Source organism: Bombina bombina, chromosome 4 (genome assembly GCF_027579735.1).
Source record: "Bombina bombina isolate aBomBom1 chromosome 4, aBomBom1.pri, whole genome shotgun sequence".
Lineage (NCBI taxonomy): Eukaryota > Metazoa > Chordata > Amphibia > Anura > Bombinatoridae > Bombina > Bombina bombina.
In genome coordinates this window covers 587946476-587963839 of record NC_069502.1, presented here as the reverse complement: position 1 = coordinate 587963839, position 17364 = coordinate 587946476, and the positions used below count along the sequence as shown (strand labels likewise).

The window sequence follows — 17364 nt, the reverse complement described above, 5'->3', positions numbered from 1 at the left end:
TTCTAAATTACTAAAGTTCAAAGCTCTTTTACCTTACCAGCCCTGAACAGGGCCCTTTGTGGGGCATGCCCCAAGAAATTCAGCTTTTTTGCCTGTAAAAAAAAACATACAATACCCCCCCCCAACATTACAACCCACCACCCACATACCCCTAATCTAACCCAAACCCCCCTTAAATAAACCTAACACTTAGCCCCTGAAGATCATCCTACCTTGTCTTCACCATACCAGGTTCACCGATCGGTCCAAAAGAGCTCCTCCGATGTCCTGATCCAAGCCCAAGCGGGGGGCTGAAGAGGTCCATGATCCGGCTGAAGTCTTCATCCAAGCGGGCCAGAAGAGGTCTTCCATCCGATTGAAGTCTTCATCCAAGCGGCATCCATCCGGAGCGAAGCGGCAGCATCCTGAAGACCTCCACCGCGGAACATCCATCCTGGCCGATGACTGAACGACGAATGACGGTTTTTTTAAATGACGTCACCCAAGATGGCGTCCCTCGAATTCCGATTGGCTGATAGGATTCTATCAGCCAATCGGAATTAAGGTAGGAATATTCTGATTGGCTGATGGAATCAGCCAATCAGAATCAAGTTCAATCCGATTGGCTGATACGATCAGCCAATCAGATTGAGCTCGCATTCTATTGGCTGTTCCGATCAGCCAATAGAATGCAAGCTCAATCTGATTGGCTGATTGGATCAGCCAATCGGATTGAACTTGATTCTGATTGGCTGATTCCATCAGCCAATCAGAATATTCCTACCTTAATTCCGATTGGCTGATAGAATCCTATCAGCCAATCGGAATTCGAGGGACGCCATCTTGGGTGACGTCATTTAAAGGAACCGTCATTCGTCGTTCAGTCGTCGGCCAGGATGGATGTTCCGCGGTGGAGGTCTTCAGGATGCTGCCGCTTCGCTCCGGATGGATGCCGCTTGGATGAAGACTTCAATTGGATGGAAGACCTCTTCTGGCCCGCTTGGATGAAGACTTCAGCCGGATCATGGACCTCTTCAGCCCCCCGCTTGGGCTTGGATCAGGACATCGGAGGAGCTCTTCTGGACCGATCGGTGAACCTGGTATGGTGAAGACAAGGTAGGATGATCTTCAGGGGCTTAGTGTTAGGTTTATTTAAGGGGGGTTTGGGTTAGATTAGGGGTATGTGGGTGGTGGGTTGTAATGTTGGGGGGGGGGTATTGTATGTTTTTTTTTTACAGGCAAAAGAGCTGAACTTCTTGGGGCATGCCCCACAAAGGGCCCTGTTCAGGGCTGGTAAGGTAAAAGAGCTTTGAACTTTAGTAATTTAGAATAGGGTAGGGCATTTTTTTATTTTGGGGGGCTTTGTTATTTTATTAGGGGGCTTAGAGTAGGTGTAATTAGTTTAAAATTGTTGTAATATTTTTCTTATGTTTGTAAATATTTTTTTATTTTTTGTAACTTAGTTCTTTTTTATTTTTTGTACTTTAGCTAGTTTATGTAATTGTATTTATTTGTAGCAATTGTATTTAATTAATTTATTGATAGTGTAGTGTTAGGTTAATTGTAGGTAATTGTAGGTAGTTTATTTAATTAATTTATTGATAGTCTAGTGTTAGGTTTATTTGTAACTTAGGTTAGGATTTCTTTTACAGGTAAATTTGTAATTATTTTAACTATTTTAGCTATTAAATAGTTCTTAACTATTTAATAGCTATTGTACCTGGTTAAAATAAATACAAAGTTACCTGTAAAATAAATATAAATCCTAAAATAGCTCTAATATAATTATAATTTATATTGTAGCTATATTAGGATTTATTTTACAGGTATGTATTTAGCTTTAAATAGGAATAATTTATTTAATAAGAGTTAATTAATTTCGTTAGATTTAAATTATATTTAATTTAGGGGGGTGTTAGTATTAGGGTTAGACTTAGCTTTAGGGGTTAATACATTTATTAGAATAGTGGCGAGATTCGGTCGGCAGATTAGGGGTTAATAATTGAAGTTAGGTGTCGGCGATGTTAGGGAGGGCAGATTAGGGGTTAATACTATTTATGATAGGGTTAGTGAGGCGGGTTAGGGGTTAATAACTTTATTATAGTAGCGCTCAGGTCCGCTCGGCAGATTAGGGGTTAATAAGTGTAGGCAGGTGGAGGCGACGTTGTGGGGGGCAGATTAGGGGTTAATAAATATAATATAGGGGTCGGCGGTGTTAGGGGCAGCATATTAGGGGTACATAAGGATAACGTAGGTGGCGGCGCTTTGCGGTCGGCAGATTAGGGGTTAATAAGTGTAGGCAGGTGGAGGCGACGTTGAGGGGGCAGATTAGGGGTTAATAAATATAATACAGGGGTCGGCGGTGTTAGGGGCAGCAGATTAGGGGTACATAAGGATAACGTAGGTGGCGGTCGGCAGATTAGGGGTTAAAAAAATTTTTTCGAGTGTCGGCGATGTGGGGAGACCTCGGTTTAGGGGTACATAGGTAGTTTATGGGTGTTAGTGTACTTTAGAGCACAGTAGTTAAGAGCTTTATAAACCGGCGTTAGCCCAGAAAGCTCTTAACTACTGACTTTTTTCCTGCGGCTGGAGTTTTGTCGTTAGATGTCTAACGCTCACTTCAGAAACGACTCTAAATACCGGAGTTAGAGAATTCCCATTGAAAAGATAGGATACGCAATTGACGTAAGGGGATCTGCGGTATGGAAAAGTCGCGGCTGAAAAGTGAGCGTTAGACCCTATTTTGAGTGACTCCAAATACCGGCGGTAGCCTAAAACCAGCGTTAGGAGCCTCTAACGCTGGTTTTCACGGCTAACGCCAAACTCTAAATCTAGGCCTATATGCGTTAAATATTTTAATTTTATCTTGGAAGTTCAACACTTTCATAATAACTACTCTGTTAATATAATCTCCATTTGTGGACTTCCTAACTGCGCCAATTCTGTGGATTCTCTCCACCTTAATAATTGATTCTGAATCCTCAATTTTTAATAACTGTAACAATTCGCTCTCTGCAAAGTCTTTAATGTCTTTTTCTAAGATCTTTTCTGTTAAGCCAATTATTCTAATGTTATTCCGTCTCGTACGGTTTTCCAGATCTTCCAATTTTGCTTTAATCGCTTCTACTTGTGCTGACATACTTTGGGTCATTTGATCTCTCAGTATCTCCCTATCCTCAATGTCTGATACCCTCTGCTCTACGTGTGTGATCCTAGTTGCAAAATGTTTAACTTCAGTCGATAATTCATTTATACTACTTTGGATTTGATCAAACTTTGGTGAAAAAAGTGCATTTAATTGCCTAATTAAATCTTCATTGTTTGTGCTCTGTGAAGTGATTTCCTCTGGTCCTTCAGGGACCTTTATGGTGGATTTATTACTTTTCTTATCGTGATTCCTATTTCTTGCTGACATGGTGGGTGATTTCAGCTTATTTTTATTTATATATTTATCTATATATATATATATATATATATATATATATATATATATATATATATATATATATATACGTACATACACTTATATGCCCTAAATGTGTGTGCGTTTCTTAGGGTGATTGTGTATCTTAACGTGTGAACTATTCTTGTGAAGAAAAGCAAAAAAAAAAACAAAAAAAAAAAAATAAAAAAAAATATTCTCTCCAAAGAGTATATAGATTACAATGTATATGTTACAGAAAGAGGGTGTCTTCGTCCTGAGTGAATATATCTATCCACTTATTAATATTCTGTCTTTTATTGCCTATTTCTAATTCCTTTACTCAGCCTACTTGCCCAGCCTGGGTGCTAAGAGTGACATTTATTCAATAAAAAAGGACAGTACTTCCTAAAAGTGGGAGACACACTCCTGTTAAGAAAACCCGGTTTTAACAATACGGTCTCTATAAGCAACCGCTTACTTTTAGATTCTAAGGTTTTTATTGTTTTAGGTTTATTCTTGTGTACTTCTCCTATGTGGACCTTCAATCAGGCATTAAAACCCTTATATAAATTAGCTTGCACAGTTATCTAGTATATTCTTTCAATCTGTACTCCTTAGCTCTTACGTAATATTAACCATTAGTGAGCACTTTTTCCCTTCCCTTCAAGGAAAATCACAGCCTCTAGTAGCTGTATTAGCTACTTTTACTTGCTTTTTAAACAACCAGAAAGGAAGCGATACATGAATATTTCAAATATTGTTTTCCCCCATTACCCTTTAGTCGCCCCTCTCTGTGCTTATAAACCTTCACAATCTGGCCCTTGACAACATCTAGAGCCAGCAGCGAACATGTACATCAGTAATATATATTTCCTTTTGTACAATCTTACACCTTGACTTATCTACCTCTCTATATTGTTGCATCTATCAGAGGGCAAAATATAAAAAGACCTGCAGAAATTGGAGGGAAAACAGAAGAAAGATAAAAGAAAGAAAAAGGCAGAAAAAGGTAGAGATCAACAGACAAATATCAGCACAAAGCTTTTCCACGGCAAAACAATTATGGAGCAATATCTTGCGTGATAGCTTTTCAGTCCAATTATTACAGTCCCAGATCTTTTTCCAAAACTCTGTTTACTGTGTTTTCCTCTGTGATTTGATGTTACTTTTATTAAAACAAACTGCTTCCATTGCCCCAGAGTATCTTTATGTTCTTTAATCTAATTCTCAGATCAAATAGACCACTTGTAATCCTATTGTTAAAGATTTTGACAAGCTTTTAAAGTATAATGTTGCTGTCCAAGTGTGTTAAACCGTCTCTTTACTGGGACCCTTCTCCAATGCCGGGCCCTTTCCACTTATGTTCTCCCAATTATTGGGGACTTTGCTATAGGAGTTTTTACTTCATCTTTTCTTGCATACTCAAGGATGTTTTAGCATGCTTATACCTCTATTACTCCAGGTTTAGCAAACTATGTTAAATGTCCGCAGAGGGAACTATAAGAAGGGAGGGGAGAGGTGTGTTTCTCCAACATAGGTGTGTCCGGTCCACGGCGTCATCCTTACTTGTGGGATATTCTCTTCCCCAACAGGAAATGGCAAAGAGCCCAGCAAAGCTGGTCACATGATCCCTCCTAGGCTCCGCCTACCCCAGTCATTCTCTTTGCCGTTGTACAGGCAACATCTCCACGGAGATGGCTTAGAGTTTTTTAGTGTTTAACTGTAGTTTTTATTATTCAATCAAGAGTTTGTTATTTTAAAATAGTGCTGGTATGTACTATTTACTCAGAAACAGAAAAGAGATGAAGATTTCTGTTTGTATGAGGAAAATGATTTTAGCAACCGTTACTAAAATCCATGGCTGTTCCACACAGGACTGTTGAGAGGAATTAACTTCAGTTGGGGGAACAGTGAGCAGTCTCTTGCTGCTTGAGGTATGACACATTCTAACAAGACGATGTAATGCTGGAAGCTGTCATTTTCCCTATGGGATCCGGTAAGCCATGTTTATTAAGATAGTAAATAAGGGCTTCACAAGGGCTTATTAAGACTGTAGACTTTTTCTGGGCTAAATCGATTCATTATTAACACATATTTAGCCTTGAGGAATCATTTAATATGGGTATTTTGATAAGATTATATCGGCAGGCACTGTTTTAGACACCTTATTCTTTAGGGGCTTTCCCAAATCATAGGCAGAGCCTCATTTTCGCGCCGGTGTTGCGCACTTGTTTTTGAGAGGCATGACATGCAGTCGCATGTGTGAGGAGCTCTGATACATAGAAAAGACTTTCTAAAGGCGTCATTTGGTATCGTATTCCCCTTTGGGCTTGGTTGGGTCTCAGCAAAGCAGATACCAGGGACTGTAAAGGGGTTAAAGTTAAAAACGGCTCCGGTTCCGTTATTTTAAGGGTCATTCCCTCCTTCGTCTACACGAGTCTTGCCCACTCAGGAGGCCCCTAGTACATCTAGCGCGCCAATACTCCTTACTATGCAACAATTAACGGCTGTAATGGATAATTCTGTCAAAAACATTTTAGCCAAAATGCACACTTATCAGCGTAAGCGCGACTGCTCTGTTTTAGATACTGAAGAGCATGACGACGCTGATAATAATGGTTCTGAAGGGCCCCTAAACCAGTCTGATGGGGCCAGGGAGGTTTTGTCTGAGGGAGAAATTACTGATTCAGGGAACATTTCTCAACAAGCTGAACCTGATGTGATTACGTTTAAATTTAAGTTGGAACATCTCCGCATTCTGCTTAAGGAGGTATTATCCACTCTGGATGATTGTGACAAGTTGGTCATCCCAGAGAAACTATGTAAAATGGACAAGTTCCTAGAGGTCCCGGGGCTCCCAGAAGCTTTTCCTATACCCAAGCGGGTGGCGGACATTGTAAATAAAGAATGGGAAAGGCCCGGTATTCCTTTCGTCCCTCCCCCCATATTTAAAAAATTGTTTCCCATGGTCGACCCCAGAAAGGACTTATGGCAGACAGTCCCCAAGGTCGAGGGAGCGGTTTCCACTTTAAACAAACGCACCACTATACCCATAGAAGATAGTTGTGCTTTCAAGGATCCTATGGATACAAAATTAGAAGGTTTACTTAAAAAGATGTTTGTTCAGCAGGGTTACCTTCTACAACCAATTTCATGCATTGTCCCTGTCGCTACAGCCGCGTGTTTCTGGTTCGATGAGCTGGTAAAGGCGGTCGATAGTGATTCTCCTCCTTATGAGGAGATTATGGACAGAATCAATGCTCTCAAATTGGCTAATTCTTTCACCCTAGACGCCACTTTGCAATTGGCTAGGTTAGCGGCTAAGAATTCTGGGTTTGCTATTGTGGCGCGCAGAGCGCTTTGGTTGAAATCTTGGTCAGCTGATGCGTCTTCCAAGAACAAGCTACTTAACATTCCTTTCAAGGGGAAAACGCTGTTTGGCCCTGACTTGAAAGAGATTATCTCTGATATCACTGGGGGTAAGGGCCACGCCCTTCCTCAGGATCGGCCTTTCAAGGCCAAAAATAAACCTAATTTTCGTCCCTTTCGTAGAAACGGACCAGCCCAAAGTGCTACGTCCTCTAAGCAAGAGGGTAATACTTCTCAAGCCAAGCCAGCTTGGAGACCAATGCAAGGCTGGAACAAGGGAAAGCAGGCCAAAAAACCTGCCACTGCTACCAAGACAGCATGAAATGTTGGCCCCCGATCCGGGACCGGATCTGGTGGGGGGCAGACTCTCTCTCTTCGCTCAGGCTTGGGCAAGAGATGTTCTGGATCCTTGGGCGCTAGAAATAGTCTCCCAAGGTTATCTTCTGGAATTCAAGGGGCTTCCCACAAGGGGGAGGTTCCACAGGTCTCAGTTGTCTTCAGACCACATAAAAAGACAGGCATTCTTACGTTGTGTAGAAGACCTGTTAAAAATGGGAGTGATTCATCCTGTTCCATTAGGAGAACAAGGGATGGGGTTCTACTCCAATCTGTTCATAGTTCCCAAAAAAGAGGGAACGTTCAGACCAATCTTAGATCTCAAGATCTTAAACAAGTTTCTCAAGGTTCCATCGTTCAAAATGGAAACCATTCGAACAATTCTTCCTTCCATCCAGGAAGGTCAATTCATGACCACGGTGGATTTAAAGGATGCGTATCTACATATTCCTATCCACAAGGAACATCATCGGTTCCTAAGGTTCGCATTCCTGGACAAGCATTACCAGTTCGTGGCGCTTCCTTTCGGATTAGCCACTGCTCCAAGGATTTTCACAAAGGTACTAGGGTCCCTTCTAGCTGTGCTAAGACCAAGGGGCATTGCTGTAGTACCTTACTTGGACGACATTCTGATTCAAGCGTCGTCCCTTCCTCAAGCAAAGGCTCACACGGACATCGTCCTGGCCTTTCTCAGATCTCACGGATGGAAAGTGAACGTGGAAAAGAGTTCTCTATCTCCGTCAACAAGGGTTCCCTTCTTGGGAACAATAATAGACTCTTTAGAAATGAGGATTTTTCTGACAGAGGCCAGAAAAACAAAACTTCTAGACTCTTGTCGGATACTTCATTCCGTTCCTCTTCCTTCCATAGCGCAGTGCATGGAAGTGATAGGCTTGATGGTAGCGGCAATGGACATAGTTCCTTTTGCGCGCATTCATCTAAGACCATTACAACTGTGCATGCTCAGTCAGTGGAATGGGGACTATACGAACTTGTCTCCGAGGATACAAGTAAATCAGAGGACCAGAGACTCACTCCGTTGGTGGCTGTCCCTGGACAACCTGTCACAAGGGATGACCTTCCGCAGACCAGAGTGGGTCATTGTCACGACCGACGCCAGTCTGATGGGCCGGGGCGCGGTCTGGGGATCCCTGAAAGCTCAGGGTCTTTGGTCTCGGGAAGAACCTCTTCTACCGATAAATATTCTGGAACTGAGAGCGATATTCAATGCTCTCAAGGCTTGGCCTCAGCTAGCGAGGGCCAAGTTCATACGGTTTCAATCAGACAACATGACAACTGTTGCGTACATCAACCATCAGGGGGGAACAAGGAGTTCCCTGGTGATGGAAGAAGTGACCAAAATCATTCTATGGGCGGAGTCTCACTCCTGCCACCTGTCTGCTATCCACATCCCAGGAGTGGAAAATTGGGAAGCGGATTTTCTGAGTCGTCAGACATTGCATCCGGGGGAGTGGGAACTCCATCCGGAAATCTTTGCCCAAGTCACTCAACTGTGGGGCATTCCAGACATGGATCTGATGGCCTCTCGTCAGAACTTCAAGGTTCCTTGCTACGGGTCCAGATCCAGGGATCCCAAGGCGGCTCTAGTGGATGCACTAGTAGCACCTTGGACCTTCAAACTAGCTTATGTATTCCCGCCGTTTCCTCTCATCCCCAGGCTGGTAGCCAGGATCAATCAGGAAAGGGCGTCAGTGATCTTGATAGCTCCTGCGTGGCCACGCAGGACTTGGTATGCAGATCTGGTGAATATGTCATCGGCTCCACCATGGAAGCTACCTTTGAGACGAGACCTTCTTGTTCAAGGTCCGTTCGAACATCCGAACCTGGTCTCACTCCAGCTGACTGCCTGGAGATTGAACGCTTGATCTTATCGAAGCGAGGGTTCTCAGATTCTGTTATCGATACTCTTGTTCAGGCCAGAAAGCCTGTAACTAGAAAGATTTACCACAAAATTTGGAAAAAATATATCTGTTGGTGTGAATCTAAAGGATTCCCTTGGGACAAGGTTAAGATTCCTAAGATTCTATCCTTCCTTCAAGAAGGATTGGAAAAAGGATTATCTGCAAGTTCCCTGAAGGGACAGATTTCTGCCTTGTCTGTGTTACTTCACAAAAAGCTGGCAGCTGTGCCAGATGTTCAAGCCTTTGTTCAGGCTCTGGTTAGAATCAAGCCTGTTTACAAACCTTTGACTCCTCCTTGGAGTCTCAACTTAGTTCTTTCAGTTCTTCAGGGGGTTCCGTTTGAACCCTTACATTCCGTTGATATTAAGTTATTATCTTGGAAAGTTTTGTTTTTGGTTGCAATTTCTTCTGCTAGAAGAGTTTCAGAATTATCTGCTCTGCAGTGTTCTCCTCCTTATCTGGTGTTCCATGCAGATAAGGTGGTTTTACGTACTAAACCTGGTTTTCTTCCAAAAGTTGTTTCTAACAAAAACCTTAACCAGGAGATTATCGTACCTTCTCTGTGTCCGAAACCAGTTTCGAAGAAGGAACGTTTGTTGCACAATTTGGATGTTGTTCGCGCTCTAAAATTCTATTTAGATGCTACAAAGGATTTTAGACAAACATCTTCCTTGTTTGTTGTTTATTCCGGTAAAAGGAGAGGTCAAAAAGCAACTTCTACCTCTCTCTCTTTTTGGATTAAAAGCATCATCAGATTGGCTTACGAGACTGCCGGACGGCAGCCTCCCGAAAGAATCACAGCTCATTCCACTAGGGCTGTGGCTTCCACATGGGCCTTCAAGAACGAGGCTTCTGTTGATCAGATATGTAGGGCAGCGACTTGGTCTTCACTGCACACTTTTACCAAATTTTACAAGTTTGATACTTTTGCTTCTTCTGAGGCTATTTTTGGGAGAAAGGTTTTGCAAGCCGTGGTGCCTTCCATCTAGGTGACCTGATTTGCTCCCTCCCATCATCCGTGTCCTAAAGCTTTGGTATTGGTTCCCACAAGTAAGGATGACGCCGTGGACCGGACACACCTATGTTGGAGAAAACAGAATTTATGTTTACCTGATAAATTACTTTCTCCAACGGTGTGTCCGGTCCACGGCCCGCCCTGGTTTTTTAATCAGGTCTGATAATTTATTTTCTTTAACTACAGTCACCACGGTATCATATGGTTTCTCCTATGCAAATATTCCTCCTTAACGTCGGTCGAATGACTGGGGTAGGCGGAGCCTAGGAGGGATCATGTGACCAGCTTTGCTGGGCTCTTTGCCATTTCCTGTTGGGGAAGAGAATATCCCACAAGTAAGGATGACGCCGTGGACCGGACACACCGTTGGAGAAAGTAATTTATCAGGTAAACATAAATTCTGTTTTTGTTTATTACTCCTTCAGTTCTCTGACATGAGACCCAGGCCCTACGTCCAGCAGGAAATCCCACTTTCCTATTCAAGGGATTATACACCTGGATCTCCCACACTTTTTACCCCCTCTTGTTCTGATATAACGGAGCCTACTGTGTTCCCCCTTGTTAACTCAAGTCCCTTTTGTCATTAAAACATTTAGGCAGGGTACTTATCTTGTCTTCTTATGACATGCGCCTGTGTTAGTAGTTCTCCACTCCGATTTTCTCCCAAAGCCAAGCAGCGGTGTCCCTGCACTGCTGATCCTTGTTCCTCTTTTGCTTGACGGCGGGTTCACTCTGCCTGTTTAACTGGATCCGGCCAGTTACTCGATGGTCCGCGGCAGTTGTTCTTGTCAGCGTGTCTCGCTGTCACCGGGATGTGCTCCTGCGTACTTCCGCGTTGTCTTGGCGGGTATCCAAGCGCCTGCGGTCCTCACGCTGCGCGCCTTCCGCCTGCACTCCTGGCTTGCTACCGGGTCTCTCTCCTGGACCTGTGACTCGGCGTGAGCCTTACTCCGCCTAGAGAAAACAACTCCTAGGTTCAGTAGCGTGGTCGAGATGCAAGCGTGTCTCAGCTTGCGGTCCACGTGACTGCTTCCGCCGGAAGTCTACTCTAGAGAATACCTGGAACAAGGTACCTTTGTTCAACAAAATCTCGATTCTCGGAGGCTTACTGTGAGGTTTTTCTGAGAGAGTGATTGATACTCTCATTCAAGCTCGTAAGCTGGTTACTTGTCGCATCTATCATAAGGTGTGGAGAAGCTATTTATTCTGGTGTGAAGAGCGCAGGTTTTCCTGGCTTAAAGTTAAGGTTGCCAGGATCCTATTGTTTCTCCAGGATGGACTGGAGAAGGGCCTTTCTGCCAGTTCCCTGAGGGGACAGATTTCAGCCCAATCTGTTTTACTGCACAAGAGGCTCTTGGAGCTTCCCGATGTCCTTTGTTAAGGTTCTGATTAGGATCAGACCTGTGTTTAGATCTAAGGCTCCTCCTTGGAGTCTAAATCGTGTTCTTAAGGTTTTGCAACGGGCTCCGTTTGGGCCTATGCATGAGATGGACATTAAATTGTTGTCCTGGAAGGTTCTTTTTCTACTGGCTATTGCTTCTGTGCGCAGAGTATCTGAAATTGCTGCTTTGCAATGTGAGCCTCCTTATCCGGTTTTTCACCCGGATAAGGCTGTCCTACGTACTAAGTTAGGTTTTCTTCCTAAGGTCGTGTCAGATCTCAACAGCAGTCAAGAGATTGTGGTTCCTTCCTTGTGTCCAAATCCTTCTTCTGTGAAGGATCGTTTGTTTCATAATTTGGATGTGTTTCGAGCCTTGAAGTTCTACCTTCAGGCTACTAAGGGTTTTAGACAAACTTCGTCCTTGTTTGTTGTCTATTCCGGGAAGCATAAGGGACAGAAGGTCTCTTCGACTTCCTTATCTTTTTGGTTAAGGAGTGTTATCCGCTTTGCTTATGTGACAGCGGGACATAGACCTCCTCAGAGGATTATGGCTCATTCTTCTAGAGCAGTGGCTTCCTCTTGGGTCTTTAAGAACGAGGCCTCTATGGATCAGATTTGTAAGGTGGGTACCTGGTCCTCCTTACATATTTTTTCTAAATTTTACAAGTTTGATGCTTTTGCTTCGGCTGAAGCAGCTTTCGGGAGAAAGGTTTTGCAGGCTGTGGTGCCCTCAGATTAGGGTCCGCCTCTTTTTTCGTCCCTTCCGTTATCATTCAGTGTCCTCTAGAGCTTGGGTATAAGTTTCCAAACAGTAAGGAATGATGCCGTGGGCTCTCCTTATAATAAGAAGGAAAACATAAATTATGCTTACCAGATAATTTCCTTCTGTACAAGGAGAGTCCACGGCCCCCGGCCGTGTTCTCCAATGGGCCGCCCTCTAAATTATATTTTTCTTCTGGCACCTTTTATACCCTGATACTTCTCCTACTGTTCCTTGTTCCCTCGGCAGAATGACTGGGGGATGGGGGAAGTGGGAGAGGTATTTAAGCCTTTGGCTGGGGTGTGCCTCCTCCTGGTGGCCAGGTTTAGTATTTCCCAACCGTAAGGAATGATGCCGTGGACTCTCCCTATACAAAAGGAAATTAAATTTTCTGGTAAGCATAATTTATGTTTTTTTGGGGTTAGCACCCAAGTTCCAAAGATTAGATTCTTATGCAAACGTTAAACTTGCACATAAGAGAACAGGTTTGCAAATGGTGTAAAGCACCTGGACCTAATAATCTCCCAGTAAAGTAATATAAAATGTACAGAGATAATGGTAGGCCCTCTTTTAAATTGTTTACTTTTGAAATAAGCTTAATATTTAAACATGGAAATGATATAGAACAGCCAGAATCATTTAGACCTAGAGCACTTGTCAACATGGATTATATAATATTATCAAAGATAATAGCTAAATGGTTGAACAGAATTTTATATATTATTCATCAAGATCAAACGGCTTTCTTACACAAAATGTAATCTTTCACACATTAGAACATTTCTTTGTGCACTTTAATGTTTTTTAACCCCTTAACCCAATGTGATGTAGATCTACATCATGCACTATGAAGCACAGCTGCAGGAAGCTCCAGCAGTCTCTGCTGTCAAGTGACAGCCGAGATCTGCTGTCACTGAGCTACTGCATAAGGAAAAGGAGCACGAATGGTGTGTGTCGCTGTCCGTAATGATCATCTGCTGGTGCTGGTGGGAGGTGTGGGAGGCAGGTGGGCGGCCAAGCGGCGGAGGGAGAGAGTGAGATGGCCCTACACTGCAGAAAAAAATTGAAGGGAGAGGGAGGGATGGGGCGCTGCACTACAGAAAAGTGTTGGAATGGGGGTGGGGTTCCCTAATTAATGATCGGTAGGTAAGGGGCCATCTACACTACAGAAAAAATAAATGTATACAATTTTTAAAAAAAAAATCTATTTCTCAGTATAAAAGATGGCAGCCTTTAGTAGGAGGGGGGAGGGTTATAGAGCTGTTTGGGAGGGATCAGGGAGGTGGGAGGGTTGAGGAGGATCTGAAAATTGCAGAGAAAAAAATATTACAAAAAAAAGCCCTTAACGGCATAAGATGACGGGGATGAGTGTAGGGATGAGTGTAGGTGGGTTGGAAGAGAGCTGTTTGGGAGGGATCAGGGGGTGGGGGGGGGTGTCAGAAGGGTAATCTCTACACTAAAGCTAAAATGAACCTTACAAGATACCTGATTAAGCCCTTCACGGCCGGGAATAATAGAAGTGTGGTGCGCAGCAAATCAAGTTATCTAATCACAAGAGACAAATGTTTGCAGGCACCAATCAGCCTAGTGTAGGATATGTGCGTATTCTTTTTCTACAATGGATACTAAGGCCTAGATTTAGAGTTTTGTCGGTAACGACCCGCGTAGCTAACGCCAGCTTTTTTCTGGCCGCACCATAAAAATAACTCTGGTATTGAGAGTCCACAAAAAGGCTGCGTTAGGCTCCAAAAAAGGAGCGTAGAGCATTTTTAACGCAGCTTCAACTCTCGATACCAGAGTTGCTTACGCAAGCGGCCAGCCTCAAAAACGTGCTCGTTCACGATTCCCCCATAGGAAACAATGGGGCTGTTTGAGCTGAAAAAAAACCTAACACCTGCAAAAAAGCCGCGTTCAGCTCCTAACGCAGCCCCATTGTTTGCTATGGGGAAGCACTTCCTACGTCTGCACCTAACACCCTAACATGTACCCCGAGTCTAAACACCCCTAGCCTTACACTTATTAACCCCTAATCTGCCGCCCCCACTATCGCTGACCCCTGCATATTATTTTTAACCCCTAATCTGCCGCTCCGTAAACCGCCGCTACTTACATTATCCTTATGTACCCCTAATCTGCTGCCCCTAACACCGCCGACCCCTATATTATATTTATTAACCCCTAATCTGCCCCCCTCAACGTCGCCTCCACCTGCCTACACTTATTAACCCCTAATCTGCCGAGCGGACCTGAGCGCTACTATAATAAAGTTATTAACCCCTAATCCGCATCACTAACCCTATAATAAATAGTATTAACCCCTAATCTGCCCTCCCTAACATCGCCGACACCTAACTTCAAACATTAACCCCTAATCTGCCGACCAGAGCTCACCGCTACTATAATAAATGTATTAACCCCTAAAGCTAAGTCTAACACTAACACCCCCCTAAATTAAATATAATTTTAATCTAACGAAATTAATTAACTCTTATTAAATAAATTATTCCTATTTTAAGCTAAATACTTACCTGTAAAATAAATCCTAATATAGCTACAATATAAATTATAATTACATTGTAGCTATTTTAGGATTAATATTTATTTTACCGGCAACTTTGTAATTATTTTAACCAGGTACAATAGCTATTAAATAGTTAAGAACTATTTAATAGTTACCTAGTTAAAATAATAACAAAATTACCTGTAAAATAAATCCTAACCTAAGTTACAATTAAACCTAACACTACACTATCAATAAATTAATTAAATAAAATACCTATAATTATCTACAATTAAACCTACCACTACACTATCAATAAATAAATTAAATACAATACCTACAAATAACTACAATGAAATAAACTATCTAAAGTACAAAAATAAAAAAGAACTAAGTTACAAAAAATAAAAAAATATTTACAAACATAAGAAAAATATTACAACAATTTTAAACTAATTACACCTACTCTAAGCCCCCTAATAAAATAACAAAGACCCCCAAAATAACAAAATGCTCTACCCTATTCTAAATTACTACATTTCAAAGCTCTTTTACCTTACCAGCCCTGAACAGGGCCCTTTGCGGGGCATGCCCCAAGAAATTCAGCTCTTTTGCCTGTAAAAAAAAACATACAATACCCCCCCCCAACATTACAACCCACCACCCACATACCCCTAATCTAACCCAAACCCCCCTTAAATAAACCTAACACTAAGCCCCTGAAGATCTTCCTACCTTGTCTTCACCCTACCAGGTTCACCGATCCGTCCTGAAGAGCTCCTCCGATGTCCTGATCCAAGCCCAAGCGGGGGGCTGAAGAGGTCCATGATCCGGCTGAAGTCTTCATCCAAGCGGGAGCTGAAGAGGTCCATGATCCGGATGAAGTCTTCTATCAACGGCATCTTCAATCTTCTTTCTTCCGGATCCATCTTGCAGACCTCCGACGCGGAACATCCTCTTCTCCCGACGCCTACTAGCCGAATGACGGTTCCTTTAAGGGACGTCATCCAAGATGGCGTCCCTCAAATTCCGATTGGCTGATAGGATTCTATCAGCCAATCGGAATTAAGGTAGGAATATTCTGATTGGCTGATGGAATCAGCCAATCAGAATCAAGTTCAATCCGATTCGATCAGCCAATCAGATTGAGCTTGCATTCTATTGGCTGTTTCGATCAGCTATTCTTAACTATTAAATAGCTATTGTACCTCGTTAAAATAATTACAAAGTTGCCTGTAAAATAAATATTAATCCTAAAATAGCTACAATGTAATTATTCGTTATATTGTAGCTATATTAGGGTTTATTTTACAGGTAAGTATTTAGCTTTAAATAGGAATAATTTATTTAATAAGAGTTAATTAATTTCGTTAGATTAAAATTATATTTAATTTAGGGGGGTGTTAGTGTTGGGGTTAGACTTAGCTTTAGGGGTTAATACATTTATTAGAATAGCGGTGAGCTCCGGTCGGCAGATTAGGGGTTAATAATTGAAGTTAGGTGTTGGCGATGTTAGGGAGGGCAGATTAGGGGTTAATACTATTTATTATAAGGTTAGTGAGGCGGATTAGGGGTTAATAACTTTATAATAGTAGCGGTGCGGTCCGCTCGGCAGATTAGGGGTTAATAAGTGTAGGCAGGTGGAGGCGACGTTGTGGGGGGCAGATTAGGGGTTAATAAATATAATATAGGGGTCGGCGGTGTTAGGGGCAGCAGATTAGGGGTACATAGCTATAATGTAGGTGGCGGCGCTTTGCGGTCGGCAGATTAGGGGTTAATTATTGTAGGTAGCTGGCGGCGACGTTGTGGGGGGCAGATTAGGGGTTAATAAATATAATACAGGGGTCGGCGGTGTTAGGGGCAGCAGATTAGGGGTACATAAGTATAACGTAGGTGGCGGTCGGCAGATTAGGGGTTAAAAAAATTTAATCGAGTGGCGGCGATGTGGGGGGGCCTCAGTTTAGGGGTACATAGGTAGTTTATGGGTGTTAGTGTACTTTCGAGTACAGTAGTTAAGAGCTTTATGAACCGGCGTTAGCTCAGAAAGCTCTTAACTACTGACTTTTTTCCTGCGGCTGGAGTTTTGTCGTTAGATGTCTAACGCTCACTTTAGACACGACTCTAAATACCGGAGTTAGAAAGATCCCATTGAAAAGATAGGATACGCAATTGACGTAAGGGGATCTGCGGTATGGAAAAGTCGCGGCTAAAAAGTGAGCGTTAGACCCTATTTTGAGTGACTCCAAATACCGGAGTTAGCCTAAAACCAGCGTTAAAAGCCTCTAACGCTGGTTTTCACGGCTAACGCCAAACTCCAAATCTAGGCCTAAGAGAACAAAGCACATTTGAAAATAGAAGTGAATTTAAAAGTGTCTTTATATTACATGATCTATCTGAATCATGCAACTTTAATTTTTACTTTCCTATCCCTTTAAATGGAGTGATAGCAAAAATGCAAAGAATTCTTCAGTATTTTGAATATGTTCTTCTCTGAAACTCCCAGTAGTGAAGGGGTTAAGTAAAATATTATTAGATTGAATGACAGGTAGGAATAGATTTACACAAAGTAAGTTAGGACAGGAACTAATAGGGCATATTTCAGTGAATCCCTAAACTTTGTTCTATAAACACCAATATTTAAGGGTTCAATATAATTGATTAGAAAAGATAGAGAAAAT

General features: G+C 42.5%; 1 protein-coding gene across 2 annotated transcripts in view; it reads left to right on the top strand.

Annotated features, from left to right (window-relative positions):
- The window catches only part of USP45 (ubiquitin specific peptidase 45), an 879557-nt gene that overhangs the window by 705192 nt on the left and 157001 nt on the right, over positions 1-17364 (top strand). The window lies entirely within an intron of this gene.